At 46.4% G+C, this 15,467-nt stretch overlaps 2 long non-coding RNA genes across 2 annotated transcripts in view; both read left to right on the plus strand.

Annotated features, from left to right (window-relative positions):
• The window catches only part of LOC134211753 (uncharacterized), a 40,487-nt gene continuing 25,020 nt past the window's right edge, over nucleotides 1-15,467 (plus strand). Inside the window, exons 1-2 of the long non-coding RNA XR_009979082.1 lie at nucleotides 1-477; nucleotides 529-647. This is a non-coding gene — a long non-coding RNA (uncharacterized LOC134211753). The remainder of the gene's footprint in view (nucleotides 478-528; nucleotides 648-15,467) is intronic.
• Nucleotides 10,571-11,610, plus strand: LOC134215941 (uncharacterized). The gene is made up of 4 exons (XR_009980378.1): nucleotides 10,571-10,771; nucleotides 10,830-10,917; nucleotides 10,976-11,056; nucleotides 11,118-11,610. It is a non-coding gene; the product is annotated as an uncharacterized LOC134215941 (long non-coding RNA).

The raw sequence follows: 15,467 nt of genomic DNA on the forward strand, positions 1-15,467 counted from the left end.
GTGACTCGGGGAGGCACTAAACACCGTGTTATTTCTCCTATCTTTCGTCTCTTTCTAGCATTATCACCTCGCAACTTTGAAGCGGTATATTTCGGTTTTCAGTTGTTTGATGTGACTGTAAATGTCAGCAAGTAGATTGCACGCGCCGGTGATACTTTTTCAAAATCATATTTGTAGTAGAAAAAAAATTAAGCATTTAATGATGAAATGATGACGATTTGATGATGGTTTGTGCTTCCCGTGTCACCTTAACTGTTGCATGGTTGTGCAATCCTCGATACAGCTGATTTCCAAATATATTTTAACATCGTCTGCATAAAACAAGCGGCAACCGGGAGGTAACTTGCTGGATAGTTTGTTGATGAAAATTGAAAAAAGGTGAGGACCCAATTTGCTACCTTGAGGCACTCCTGAGAGGCTAGTAAACGGCTCAGAAGAATCCTGACCAATTTTTACTACAAGGCGACGTTCTGTGAGGTAAGATCTGAACCAACTAACGAGTTCATGTGAAACTCCCAGTTTTTCCAGACGGGCAATCAGTATTCCGTGTTCAACGCGATCGAAGGCAGATTTAAGATCTGTATGAACAGCATCAATTTGAGATCCGGCGTCCATGTGGCGTATACAAAAAAAACGAATTGAGCCAGGTTTGTAGCGGTGGATCATTTAGGGTAAAAACCATGCTGATCTTGTGAGATGTAGTGTTTACAAGTTTCAAACAATATGTCGTTCATTATGATTTCAAAAATCTTGGAGCAGGCGCACAAGGAAGTGATTCCACGGTAGTTTTCAATATTCCTCTTATCGTTCTTTTTGTGTACAGGAAACATCACAGTTTTTCGTTGCTGAAGAGATGCGTTGAATATTATTGTCCAAAGCACCGCTATATGAACCGGTGCCAGCGAAAGTGGTACATAAACCATTTCTGTCAATTTTGAGTTTTTTACACCAACGGCTTCTATTTGCAAAGCTCTAGTAATGGAATAACGAAAAAGTGATTTTTGGCAACTAAATCTGGAGATATGCACATTTTATTTTCTGGTATATATCACAATGGCCATTTCGTTGCCAGAAAAAGTGGTACATGTACAGTTCCACCCACTAAAATCAGCTTATTTAAAAGAAAATTCGGCAACATGACTGTTTTCACAACAGATTTTAATCTTATTTTGAATTTCAAGATATTTTACTGCCATTTAGAATGATTTCAAAAATGTACATGTACCACTTTTACTGTCAACGTTTTTCGGTTTCTGTTTCCTTTTGTTCCCATTAATAGTGGTACATGTGCAATTTGCTCCAACAAACTTGAAATTTGTCATAATCTTTGCTTATTTTTCACTACTATCTTTAGGCACATCAGTCATAATATGTTGGTTCGGTTTAGTTGCAAAAAATTACAAATATGAATTTGTTATTCGATGTTTTTGGGAAAATGCGTCTCCTGAAAAATTTACTCAATGTAACATGTACCACTTTCGATGGCACCGGTTCATCGAAACTCAAATACTCATCTTCTAGCCCCGACAGTATTCCATCGTGTATTTTCAAGAGGTACAGCGATGCTTTGGTCTACCCGCATCGCTGTACCTCTTGAAAATACACGATGGAATACTGTCGGGGCTAGAAGATGAGTATTTGAGTTTCGATATAGCGGTGTTGACATGCTCCTCGACGGGTAAACCTACTTCCTTACGTTTTGAGTTGACAAACTTCCAAAACTGTTTTGGATTCCTGCGCAAATTGCTTTGTATTCGTAGAGTATATCGATTGTACAGCATACGATTGTATCGCCGATACTTGTTGCAAGCTTTGACAAACTTTTGTCGGTTAGCAGGGAACCGGTTTCTAGAGTACATACGAAGCTTTTTTGATCTAGTTCGTTTTAGTTGGCGTAGTCGTCCATTACCCCAAGGAGGTTGTTACGTTTAAATATGTTTTGTGGTACGTAGCGATATTTGGGTTAGATTATTATGTTAAGCACAACTTGAAAAAGTGAAAAGCTAAATTAGTCACACGACTCGCAAGCCACTGCTTGAGCACCCCTGGGCAAGTTTGCCAATTCCTCCCGTTTACCGGCGAAGACCATCAGTGCGGTGGTATTCCATCAGCAGTAAATAGACTGTGCAACAAAAATACATCCACGCCACGGTACAACGCGAAGATTGGAAACTGCAGAGGTTGCGATCGGACACACACACGCATGGCGTCGAAACGATGCACAAGAAACCACCATGGGATCAACGTCTAACGGACAGAAGAGAAGAAATAACTCACGCAATTCGCACTTATCGGCAATCGCGCTACCAACCACTGATCTCTCATCAGCACACACACACATATGCGCGACAGAGAAGCGAACGACATCACCATCCCACGCGCAGTGCCAGTCAGACCGCAGAGCGGACTGCACACAAACCCAGTGCGACAAAACTAAGTCCGCGTTAGAAGTGCACAGTTTGGTGAAATTAGAGGCAACGGATTTGGCCTGATTTCAATTAAGAAACATTCGTGGACCTCGTCGTGTCACAGCACTGACAATACGTTTGCACGGCTGCTCTGGCGGCATAATTAAATCTGGAGAAAAGGAAGAACCCAGCACGGTGAGTCTATTAATAAGATGGCGGCCGATTGTCAGCTCTAACCATGTATTGTTCGCAGTAAAACGCTCGCCCGAGACCGTCGTACAGGGAACGTCGTGGAAAGCGAAACACCCTCTCGAAGCGGGCTATCGCAGCAAATCAGCAAAGTGAGGTGAAATTGAGATTTGTGGGTACAGTAATCGCAATTTGTGCATCATTCCACAGCATCTCTGCTTTTCGGTAACGGAGGAGAAGTGAATCGCCCAGAAAAATCGTTCAACCGGACAACAGAAGACCCCGCTAAGTGTGAGTGAAAATACGAACTCCAGTTAACATCTCCGACTAAAGGGCACATGTACATTGCAGGGTCTTTTTGTTTTATACATTCTTGCTTCTTGTTACCGTACCGTGACTGGGTGTTGCTTTGAGGCGCAAGCCTGCCGTGGTGCGTGGATTGGTGAGTCAAAAACAACAACCGATTATCAGCGTGTGTTCGTGGTGTTAGAACGATTGTGAGCGGTGATCCGCGTTGGGACGGACGGACGGCATAGCATCGCAGTGAAAGCCGACGGACACCAAGAAGTGAGACTTCGGAAGTGTGGTGTTTGCCTCGATGCGGCTATCGAGTGATCGTCGGTGGGTGGTCGCTGCGTCCAGAGTCTGCCTGGTAGCGGAACCAAACAACATGAACGGCTCAGTGGCAAGCGGTGTGTCGTTGGCTCATGGAGCGGTACCGTGAGTACCTACCATTAGTTTAAGAAAACGATTGTATGGGCCTCGAGCCATAGAGTAGAGGATAGGTCTTGAGGTCAGGAGTGAGAATAGGCCACGATGAAAATGAATATAAGCTACGTTTAAACTGAAATATTCGCTTTGTGTTTTGTTGGTGCTCATAGCCCACAGTGTTTGTGATCGTTCCATCTATTGGTAGTTTCCACCTTGCTCTACCTAGTCGGGAAATCCACAACACTGGCGCCCAACTAAAATTTCCCACACATTACCTTTAGTATTTGCGGCATTTTGGATAGTTAATTAACTTCATTTATCATTAGAGTTTATTGGTTGGTTTGGATTTTTAGTATTATAAGCTAGTGATCATGGATCTGACGCATCTGTCCGATGAGGAAATTGACTACGAATTAGCCCTTCGCTTCGTGGTCAACCTCGGTCCCTCAACACATAGAAATAAAGTGAAGAAATTGAAGGACCTAATATCTAAGGAAGACACACTCCAAGAATCCATGAATCGAAATTCCGAGCATGTAATGTGCTCGACCACAAATATCGAGACTTGTCAAATAAGGATAAAAGAATTACAGAAGCTCGTCGATGAAGCGATCCAGATCAAGGACATTTTCACCCTAGTCCAACTGCGTTCGCGTCTCCTCCACTACAGTCATAGATTAGAGATCATTAACCCCCTCGCGCCCCTTGTCAGCACAAAGGATACCTTGTGCACGCTTGTCAAAGTGTTACTCGAGGAAGTGGATAGTGCTTTAGTGCGATTCGGGAAAAGAAGTGAAGGAGCGATGACAGTGACCGAGGCAAGCAAGGAACTCCACGACCAAGCTAATCAACAACGAGAAGTAGGTGGTCAAGAAGCATACTCCCTGCTTGGATTGGCCGAAGACAACCACCAACAACACTTTAGTAGCCGCCACACCCCAACAGCGGAAAGATCAGCCACAGGAGCAGGAGAAACACAGAGCAGGAGATTTTCCGGAGAAGCTCCACCATTAGTGGAAGAAACCGAAGAGGCCCACAACCATGCTCAACATAACACCGACTTGGGAAATGACTACGAGCATCAATTAACGGCGACTAGTTCGCCACTGGCATCCAATCGTGGACGAGGAGTTGTTGTTCGGGATCTACAAAACCTGCGTGCTAACATCAGTCAAAGGAGGCGATCCACAGACTTCCCCACACAAGGAGAGGTTGCAGACCGACAAAACGTAAACAGCAGTCGGACCAACGTGCAAAACATTAACGATATCACTTTTCGAAACATCATCACCAACAATGCCAGCCTTTACGCTGACCTGGTGGATCGATTAGCGCGGAGAGAACGACCAATCCGACCAACAGCATCAGAGCGGATGGAAGACCGACGGATGATGAAGGCAGTTCACAACTGGCCATTCAAGTTTCGAGGTGAAAAGGATACTACGTCACTAAACGTCTTCTTGGATCGGGTAGAAACCTTCGCCAAATCCGAAGGCATGAACGACGCCACGCTGCTTTCCTCAATCAAACATCTGCTGCAGGATGACGCTTTGGATTGGTATGCACGGGCCATGTCGCAAGGTGCACTGTTCTCTTGGCAGGCGTTCAAGAATGAGATTAGACGAGAATTTTTGCCCAGCGGATATGCCCAGATTCTTCGGTTGGAAGCTAGATTCCGCTTTCAAGTTCAGAATGAATCATTTGCAAAGTATTATCGGGACATCGCTCCGTCATTCCGATTCATCAATCCGCCAATGGCCGAGGAGGAGAAGTTCTTCATCGTCAAGAAGAATATGAACGCTGATTATGCAGCCATAGTAACAGCAGCGCGACCTAGGGATCTTCAAGCGATGGTGGAGGTGTGTACGAGCTACGATGAAACTAGAATGCTACTGGAGCGACAGCGCAGAATTCCGATTCCGCACAGCTCTCTACTCGAACCAAACTTCGCAACTCCAGCGGGTTCAGTGAAACCATTACACACAGCACAACATCCCAGATATCCCAGAGTAAATGCAGTAGAAGCAGTCACCAGGGATGAGGAAATTCTTCCAACGCAACACGCAATCGGCACGGAAGGTTACCAGGATCGGGACGAGGATGAAGAGGAGTGGCATCACACAATGGACCAACTCCTGCAACAGGTCAACGCCATGAAGGTACGATTCGATCGAAGATCGGTCAAACCGCAGGGTAGCACAGCTCACATGCAAAACCGATCCGCATCAGCTCAACATACAAATCCTGAGCCTCGTGCTCAAATTCAATCTGCTCAACAGCAGCATAGATGGCAACCGGATCTACGAGAACCACGTCAACGATCCGAAACAACTTCGCCGCAAGGACAATGGTCAACAATCGCCCAAAATCATCAATACCCAAATCGACAGCCATGGCCGTCGCAACATCATTCAGTTTGGCAACAACCGAGGATGAGCGGCAACCAGGGTGAACCATACACACTGCAAGGCAATGCGCAACCACCAAGGGAAAACAGCACAAGTTCTGCCATGACTTGTTGGAACTGCGACGCAGAAGGACATCGTTTTATGGACTGTCCAAAGCCTCAAGCCGTGTTATTCTGCTATCGATGTGGTAGGAAAGGGTATTCCTTACGCAGTTGCTTCACGTGTCGCACCGACGCGGGAAACCAGGAAGCGGGGAATCAACTGTAGGGCGAAAAAATTCTCCGCTTGAGCCTGAGGAGCCCTCTACGTATCCGCACATTCAACACCTCGATACAGTCATTATCAATCCCGGACAGGACAACAGACCGCATGCAGTTATCAGCGTTCTAGGACGCGAGCTCACCGCACTATTGGACAGCGGAGCGAATTGCTCGTTACTCGGCGGCAGTAGCACGAAAATAGTAGACCAGCTGCGACTGCGGAGAGAAAAGTGAAAGGCGACATAAAAACAGCAGATGGAACACAGCACACGATCAGCAATTACGTAAAACTGCCCATAGCATACAACAATCGACACGAAGCGCTGCCGATTCTTCTGGTGCCCTCCATGCCAAACTGCGTTATTCTTGGGATGGATTTCTGGAACAAGTTTGGCGTTAAGCCGATTTGCTGCACAATGAACGCAACAATTATCGACGAAGAAGAACAACCAGTGGAGGAACCAATGAAATATCTCACACCAGGAGAACGCAAAATGCTTGACGCAGTGGTAGCACGGTTTCCTAGAGCAGGCGATGGCACACTGGGTAGGACGCATATCTACGAGCACCGGATCGACGTTGGAAACGCGAAACCGAGGAAGCAGAGATACTACCCGATGTCACAATACGTGTTGCAAGAAGTGAACAGAGAAATCGATAGGATGATTGCACTGGATGTTATCGAGGATGCGATATTTTCTCCCTGGAACAACCCCTTAGTAGCGGTGAAGAAAAAGACTGGGCAATACCGCGTTTGCCTGGACGCGCGACACATAAACTCGATAATGGTGAATGAAGGCTACCCAATCCCTCAAATTTCGGCGATACTCGGAAACCTGGGTGGCTGCGCGTATATCTCCACAATAGACCTGAAGGACGCCTTCTGGCAGTTACCGTTGCACCCCAGTTCGAGGCCACTAACGGCTTTTACGGTACCATCCAGAGGCCATTTCCAATTCAAGGTGGTACCGTTCGGATTATGTACCGCCAGTCAAGCACTTGCCAGAGTAATGACGCATCTGTTTGCCGATATGGAACCATACGTGTTTCACTATCTGGATGATCTCGTGATTTGTTCACGAACGTTCGCAGAGCATCTGAAAGTGTTAGAAGAAGTTGCCCGTCGATTACGAGCAGCGAACCTCACAATATCAGCGGAAAAGTCTAAGTTCTGCAGGAAGGAGATCAACTATCTAGGGTACGTCCTTAATGAGAAAGGGTGGCAGGTTGACAACGACAAAATCGATTGCATCGTACAGTTCCCGGTTCCACAATGTCGGAAGGATGTTCAACGTTTCATAGGCCTTTGCAACTGGTATCGTCGCTTCATAGTCGACTTCGCAAAAGTAGCAGCACCACTAACAGAGCTCACGAAAACAAAAATCAAGTTCCGCTGGACAACGGCAGCAGAGGAAGCATTCTTGAAGCTAAAATCAGCTTTAGTTTCAGCACCGGTACTCATCATGCCCGATTACACAAAACCCTTCAGCGTGGCGTGCGACGCGAGCGACGTTGCCATCGGAGCAGTGCTCACCCAAGAGGTCAACGGAGAGGAACACCCCATTTGCTACTTCTCGCAAAAGTTGTCGTCGTCAGAGCGAAAATACTCGGTTACCGAAAGGGAATGCTTGGCGGTCATAAGGGCGATAGAAAAGTTTCGCGGTTATGTTGAAGGAGTAAAGTTCACGGTATACTGCGATCATGCGGCGTTGAGTTATCTAAGGTCACTGAAGAACCCAACTGCACTGATGAGTCGCTGGTTGTTGCGTTTAAACGCGTTTGATTTTGAAATCAAATACCGCAAAGGGTCAATCAATGTGGTACCAGACGCACTCTCAAGAATTGTCAGCACAATGAAGTTTTCGTCAGCGAGCACCACTGACACATGGTACAAAATATGGCGGAACGAGTGAACAAGAAGCCGAATCGTTTTCCGGAGTTTCGAGTGGTAAACAACGAGCTATACAAAAACTGCCGGAGTCGAGATGGCACGGGATCACTAACACATTGCTGGAGAAAGGTGGTGCCACAGGAACAGCGCAAAGAGGTCATGCAGCGCTGCCACGATGTGCCAGCGGCTGCTCATCTGGGTATTTACAAGACAATGCAGAGGGTAAAAGCGCACTTTTATTGGCCAAAGATGCAGCAGGAAATCCATCACTACGTTCGTAACTGTGATGTCTGTAAGGCAAGTAAATCTCCAAGCTCAACACTAATGCCGAAAATGGGTGCGGGTAAACCGGCCAAGTTACCATGGAGCTGATTTCGATTGACTTCGTGGGCCCCTTCACTCGTTCAAAGCGTGGAAATTCGGTTATGCTCGTGGTAGTCGACTGGATTACGAAATACGTGGTAATCAGTACGATGCGTGCTGCAGATTCGGTGAAGACAGTAGAATTCCTAGAGAATGAAGTGTTCCTGAAATTTTCTTACCCTCGTATCATTTTATCGGACAACGGAAAACAATTTCAGTCGGTAGTATTCCGTGCAATGCTAGCCCGTCACAACATAGAACACATGAAGACAGCATACTACTGTCCGATGGTCAACAACGCAGAACGTGTTAACCGGGTGTTGATCACTTGCATCCGATCACTCATCGATGACGACCACAGAAACTGGGATGAAAACTTGCCCTCCATTGTGGCGGCAATCAACAGCGCTAAACACGAGTCGACGGGAGTTAGCCCACACTACGCGAACTTTGGCAGAGAGTTGGTGCTTTATACGGACCTGTACCAGCTGCAAGATATGAACACAGATGAGGACAACCGCCCCTTCGGTGAGGACAGATGAGGACGTAAATAAGGCGCAGGACCGACGTTTGAACGGTATCCGAAGAATTCAAGAGTTCATAGTGAAGCGCATCAGAGACAACCACGAAAAGTCAAAGCAGCGGTACGATCTACGGAAGCGGTCTACGACGTTCAAGGAAGGAGACACAGTCTGGCGTCGCACTTTTGAGCTGTCCTCGAAAGCAGACAATATCAACCAGAAGCTCAACCCCAAGTTCATACCAGCTGTCATCAGGAGAATACTTGGTACAAACCTATTCGAACTGGAAGATGTCATCACCGGGAAAAAGGGCCAGTACCACGCGAAGGATATAAAAACGGAGTAAAATGTCAAGCTATGTACACAGACAAAGTCTGTTGACAAAGAGCAATACGCTCATTAAAATCCGTCGCTATTCGGGACGTCAGGTGTGATGAGCAAAAACGATGATAAACTACCTCTCCACCTCGACAACAGCTCCAGCTATGGAAACAGCAATCTTGTGAACCACAACTTTCACCGGGAAAGAAAAGAAACACGCTTTGCGGCAAAAACATCCTATGTGCAGCGCAGTTGAAGTCGACAACTTACGAGGCAAGCAGAAAAATCAGGCGGTAGTCAACACTTCCATCGTGCTCCGAAGTGAGCCGCAAGCTATGGACAGCACCAGCCACAAGACCACCCCGGAGAAAATACGCAAAGCGGAAGAAAACAATATCGGCCTGGATTGGTGACAAGCATCAACACGACAGTGACAAGCGTAGTCCAGAGATAGCAACAAATTCAAAAATCCATTCTTATCAGTTGTCTTTAGGGGGTCATCATGAAATTCATCCCCTAAAAAGTAACGCGACCCGGGGCGCGGTAAAGCTCCATACCTGGGCTCATGATGATTCTAGGGGAGGAAATGCCTCTTTGCCCTAGGCCAGACGACACGATATCACCAACCATACTATCCCGTTTTAAGAAACTTCCTATTATATGTTTAATCCACCTAGTTTAGCTAAACAACTAAGTAGGATTAAGTTGAATGTCTGCTACGGCGGCAAGAAAGTCATGAGATGATGGATTAAGAGCTCAGTCAGAGACAATTTGCCAAAATTTAGTTGGTACTCGGTCAAATTTGCCAGAAGAAGCTGGTACGATTCGTTAGTATGTGGATTTGTGAGTTTGTGATTAGGGTAATCAAAATTAGGCTAGGCCTAAATACTTCTAGAGCTCGACTCTAGTTTTCCTCTGACCAGATCCGTCTCTGACCGACTTCTTGAAGGAAGTTGAAGAGTTTTTCATGAGTCGCTCATGCCACGACTCATGAAAAACTCTGCCGCTTTGGTAATGTTGTGTTACGTTTAAATATGTTTTGTGGTACGTAGCGATATTTGGGTTAGATTATTATGTTAAGCACAACTTGAAAAAGTGAAAAGCTAAATTAGTCACACGACTCGCAAGCCACTGCTTGAGCACCCCTGGGCAAGTTTGCCAATTCCTCCCGTTTACCGGCGAAGACCATCAGTGCGGTGGTATTCCATCAGCAGTAAATAGACTGTGCAACAAAAATACATCCACGCCACGGTACAACGCGACGATTGGAAACTGCAGAGGTTGCGATCGGACACACACGCATGGCGTCGAAACGATGCACAAGAAACCACCATGGGATCAACGTCTAACGGACAGAAGAGAAGAAATAACTCACGCAATTCGCACTTATCGGCAATCGCGCTACCAACCACTGATCTCTCATCAGCACACACACATATGCGCGACAGAGAAGCGAACGACATCACCATCCCACGCGCAGTGCCAGTCAGACCGCAGAGCGGACTGCACACAAACCCAGTGCGACAAAACTAAGTCCGCGTTAGAAGTGCACAGTTTGGTGAAATTAGAGGCAACGGATTTGGCCTGATTTCAATTAAGAAACATTCGTGAACCTCGTCGTGTCACAGCACTGACAATACGTTTGCACGGCTGCTCTGGCGGCATAATTAAATCTGGAGAAAAGGAAGAACCCAGCACGGTGAGTCTATTAATAAGATGGCGGCCGATTGTCAGCTCTAACCATGTATTGTTCGCAGTAAAACGCTCGCCCGAGACCGTCGTACAGGGAACGTCGTGGAAAGCGAAACACCCTCTCGAAGCGGGCTATCGCAGCAAATCAGCAAGGTGAGGTGAAATTGAGATTTGTGGGTACAGTAATCGCAATTTGTGCATCATTCCACAGCATCTCTGCTTTTCGGTAACGGTGGAGAAGTGAATCGCCCAGAAAGATCGTTCAACCGGACAATAGAAGACCCCGCTAAGGGTGAGTGGAAAATACGAACTCCAGTTAACATCTCCGACTAAAGGGCACATGTACATTGCAGGGTCTTTTTGTTTTATACATTCTTGCTTCTTGTTACCGTACCGTGACTGGGTGTTGCTTTGAGGCGCAAGCCTGCCGTGGTGCGTGGATTGGTGAGTCAAAAACAACAACCGATTATCAGCGTGTGTTCGTGGTGTTAGAACGATTGTGAGCGGTGATCCGCGTTGGGACGGACGGACGGCATAGCATCGCAGTGAAAGCCGACGGACACCAAGAAGTGAGACTTCGGAAGTGTGGTGTTTGCCTCGATGCGGCTATCGAGTGATCGTCGGTGGGTGGTCGCTGCGTCCAGAGTCTGCCTGGTAGCGGAACCAGACAACATGAACGGCTCAGTGGCAAGCGGTGTGTCGTTGGCTCCGCGGAGCGTTACCGTGAGTACCTACCATTAGTTTAAGAAAACGATTGTATGGGCCTCGAGCCATAGAGTAGAGGATAGGTCTTGAGGTCAGGAGTGAGAATAGGCCACGATGAAAATGAATATAAGCTACGTTTAAACTGAAATATTCGCTTTGTGTTTTGTTGGTGCTCATAGCCCACAGTGTTTGTGATCGTTCCATCTATTGGTAGTTTCCACCTTGCTCTACCTAGTCGGGAAATCCACAACAAGGTTTCGACGGCGGTCTGCGAGACGGAGTGTTCTCTGCCATTGCAAACTGCAATTCACTGCAGAAGAATTCCACAGCATCATCAACATTTGTTGGGGTATTGCCTGTATTTCTTATGGAGAGCGATACCGCAACAATAGGACCTTAGCACTACCGCAAATAGGCTCAAAGGACTCAGTTTTTAGGAAAAAATGTTGATTTTTCATCATTTTAAATAGAATTTTGTCAAACAAAAGGTGTTCTAGTGGTTGATTGAAAGAGTTTAAGTGGATCCACAATAATTCTTTTTGATGCTATTATGTCCAGAAGAGACTATTTAACACTACCGCAATATTAGGACATACCCCAATTCTTTGTTATGCTATTACTAGCAGACCCGACGAACTTCGTTAACATTTATTGTCTTCAAAGATTTCAACATGCCAAATTTGGTTCCGAATTGCTTGATTATTTCTCAAATTATGCAGGAAATTCTGTTTTATTTGTATGAGGGCCCTCTATTCCAAAGGAGAGGGGTCTCGAACCATCTTAAGAAACTTCCCCAACCCCGAAAACATCTACGTACAAATTTTCACGCCGATCGGTTCAGTAGTTTCCGAGTCTATAAGGGTCAGACAGACAGAAATTCATTTTAATGTTATATAGATGTCCAGAATGGACACTACCGCAATATTAGGACATACCACAACGATAGGACGTTTTACCCTTATTGCCACACAAAATACCTACTCATGCAATGGGGGCATAGAGAAGCGTTTAATTAATAACTGAGGAAACGCGAATTGAATTCTATGTTGAAAAGCAGGCCAAGTTCCAGTTGGAAGACTAGTAGTAGGTTGAGTACACTGAAAAAAACGATAGGTAGCAGTAAAAAAATTACCATTCGATTTCGACAGAACGCAAATAGTTTTTGAAGTGATCACAAAGCGCGGTAGATTTCACTATGCCTTCTCGAGCGATAACGTGTTGCTTTTTTTATCATGTTCTTTCCATTGCCACTATGCGCGAGTCAATCCAAAACATAGTAAATTTTAACATTAAGATTGGTTTATCTTCACTATGGTAGCATGGTATTCTTTATAGTTTTATTCAGCTTTGGTACATATGTTGTGAACATACCTGCCGAAAATGAGCAGAGAAATTCGGAGACGCATAGTGGCTGGAAATCGTACGTACTTTGGACCAGGGGGTAATATGCGGTGTGTCGCGCCTCCTCTGTATGTAGTATGAAGCAAATGTAAATCCCAAACAATCCCACATTTTTTCGTTAGTCAGCAGTAGTGTAGTTTAACCAATATCCTACAACATTCCAATTCGAACACTGTTACACTTGCCAAGCGGGGTGGCCCGCCTTTTCCAAGCGACGTGGCCCAGATAATACATCTTAGGTAGGCTTGATTTGTTCGTGGATGACAGGCTTATTCCCCCCCCTGCTTTGGACTCCGTACCAAGCTGACTATCTACAAAACGCTCATTCAATCGGTAGGCCTCTGCGGACACGATACCTGGACGAAGCTAGTGGAGGACCAACGCGCAATCCGGAGTCACTATCGGAGTCGCAATCCGGAGTCACTATCCTACGTATCTGGGCTCCTAAGGTTGTTGGCATTCCTACTAAGCTGATGCAAGGTAGGGAAATGGTACCAGTCTGCTGCACTTTAAACGATGTCCATCATGTCGCCGGAGATTCAGGTGTGGTCAATGGTTGGTAGTAGTGGTGGTTGATCAAATAGGGCTTTATTAAGTAATGAACACAATTGAAGTAAATTAATTTCGATACACAACACTCTACGCTACACCTATCATATTCACTACTTAGTCAACTGGGCACAGTTTAAGAGCTTTTACAGTTGAAAACCCAATAAAGAAAAAAATATATCCACCTCTCGCTTTTAGAGGCACCAGTTTTTCATCTATAGAGAAGACTGGGGAGACTTGATCTTCTTTTCTGATTTCCGATGTATCACAGCCAAAAATAAATAAACATACGCGATTTCCACACAGACTCTTTAAAAAATATAGTATTTAACTTTACTGATTTATGACAGTCCTTAAATTATTGTTGTTATTGATACACAATCGATTGCTGAGGTGCTGTCAAAAATCGATTTTTAAAATATTCCCACTCCAAGAACTTGCTTTGATAAAATTATAAAGGTGCCCTCAGATTTTTCAAATATTTGTTCTTCAAAATAAACGGAAATCTCGAATGCGTATACATGAACGATTTGGTTATTGAATTCAAAAGCACATGCAATTTTATAAAGCAGATGCAATTGAATTCAAAAGCACATGCAATTTTGGGGAGACTTGATACCCTTTCTATGATATCTTCGCAATACATAATTTTTCCTGCCAATTGCCTACGTCTACTGGCGCACACCTTGGAGCTGTTGGACATCATCCTCGATAATGCCGCCACAGCAGTCGAAGCCTTCTTGCACGCATATTCGACATGGCTACCGAAGGTAAGCTTGTCGTCTATGATGACCCCAAGAATCTTCAGACTCCGCTTTGAAGTGATCGCGACGTCTCCCACGTGTACAACTGCATGTTGTGCCGACTTACGGTTGCTGACGATAACCACCTCCGTCTTATGTTGAGCGAGCTCAAGGCCTCTCGCACTCATCCAGTCCGCCACAGTGCTGATCGCGTGTTCTGCGGTTAGCTCTACTTCGGGGATTGACTCCCCGTAGACCTCTAGGGTTACATCGTCAGCAAAGCCGACGATCTTCACACCAGGAGGGAGCTTTAGCTTCAGAACCCCGTCAAACATCAGGTTCCATAGTACCGGGCCCAGGATTGACCCTTGCGGGACTCCTGCGGTAATATGAACACTTTTCTGACCGGCATCGGTCTCGTATAGCAGCACACGGTTCTGGAAGTAGCTTTCCAAGATCCGGTACAGTCCCACCGGCAGGCTAAGCCGGTGTAACGAGAGCGCGATGGCATCCCAGCTTGCGCTGTTGAATGCGTTCTTCACGTCCAGTGTCACCAACGCACAGTATCGAATTCCTCGCCTTTTCCGTTGGATCGCTACCTCTGCAGTCTTGAGGACTGAATTGATAGCGTCCACCGTGGACTTACCCTTCCGAAAACCAAACTGGTTACTCGACAGGCCATCCGTACCCTCTGCGTACGGGGTGAGCCTGTTGAGGATGATCCTCTCGAGCAGTTTACCCGTCGTGTCGATCAGGCAAATTGGTCTGTACGCCGATGGGTCACCCGGAGGCTTCCCGGCCTTCGGCAGCAGTACCAACTTCTGCCTTTTCCATCTCTCAGGGAAACAACACTCATCCAGGCATCTCTGCATAGCTAGCCTGAACATGTTCGGGTTCGCTATGATCGCTGCCTTGAGTGCACTGTTTGGAACTCCATCGGGGCCTGGAGCTTTGTTCATCGCAAAGGTGTTAGCCACTGCGAGTAACTCTTCGTTCGTCACCGGAGCCACCATTTCGGCCACACTCCCAGCGCCTTGCAGCGCAGGAGGAGGCCAGGGACTTGTGGCTCGGGACGGGAAGAGTACTTCGATAATCCTCGCCAACCGGTCCGGTGACCGTTCGGGGGGTGAAGAGCCCCCTTTGGTCTTGGCCATCACGATCCTATAGGCGTCACCCCACGGATTCCCATTGGCACCCTCGCACAGGTTGTCGAAGCACGCTCTCTTGCTGCTCTTAATGGCCTTGTTAAGGGCCAGTCTCGCAGTTTGAAACACTTCCCGGCGGACCGCTCTTTCCTCCTCGGTG

This window comes from Armigeres subalbatus, chromosome 2 (assembly GCF_024139115.2).
Source record: "Armigeres subalbatus isolate Guangzhou_Male chromosome 2, GZ_Asu_2, whole genome shotgun sequence".
NCBI lineage: Eukaryota > Metazoa > Arthropoda > Insecta > Diptera > Culicidae > Armigeres > Armigeres subalbatus.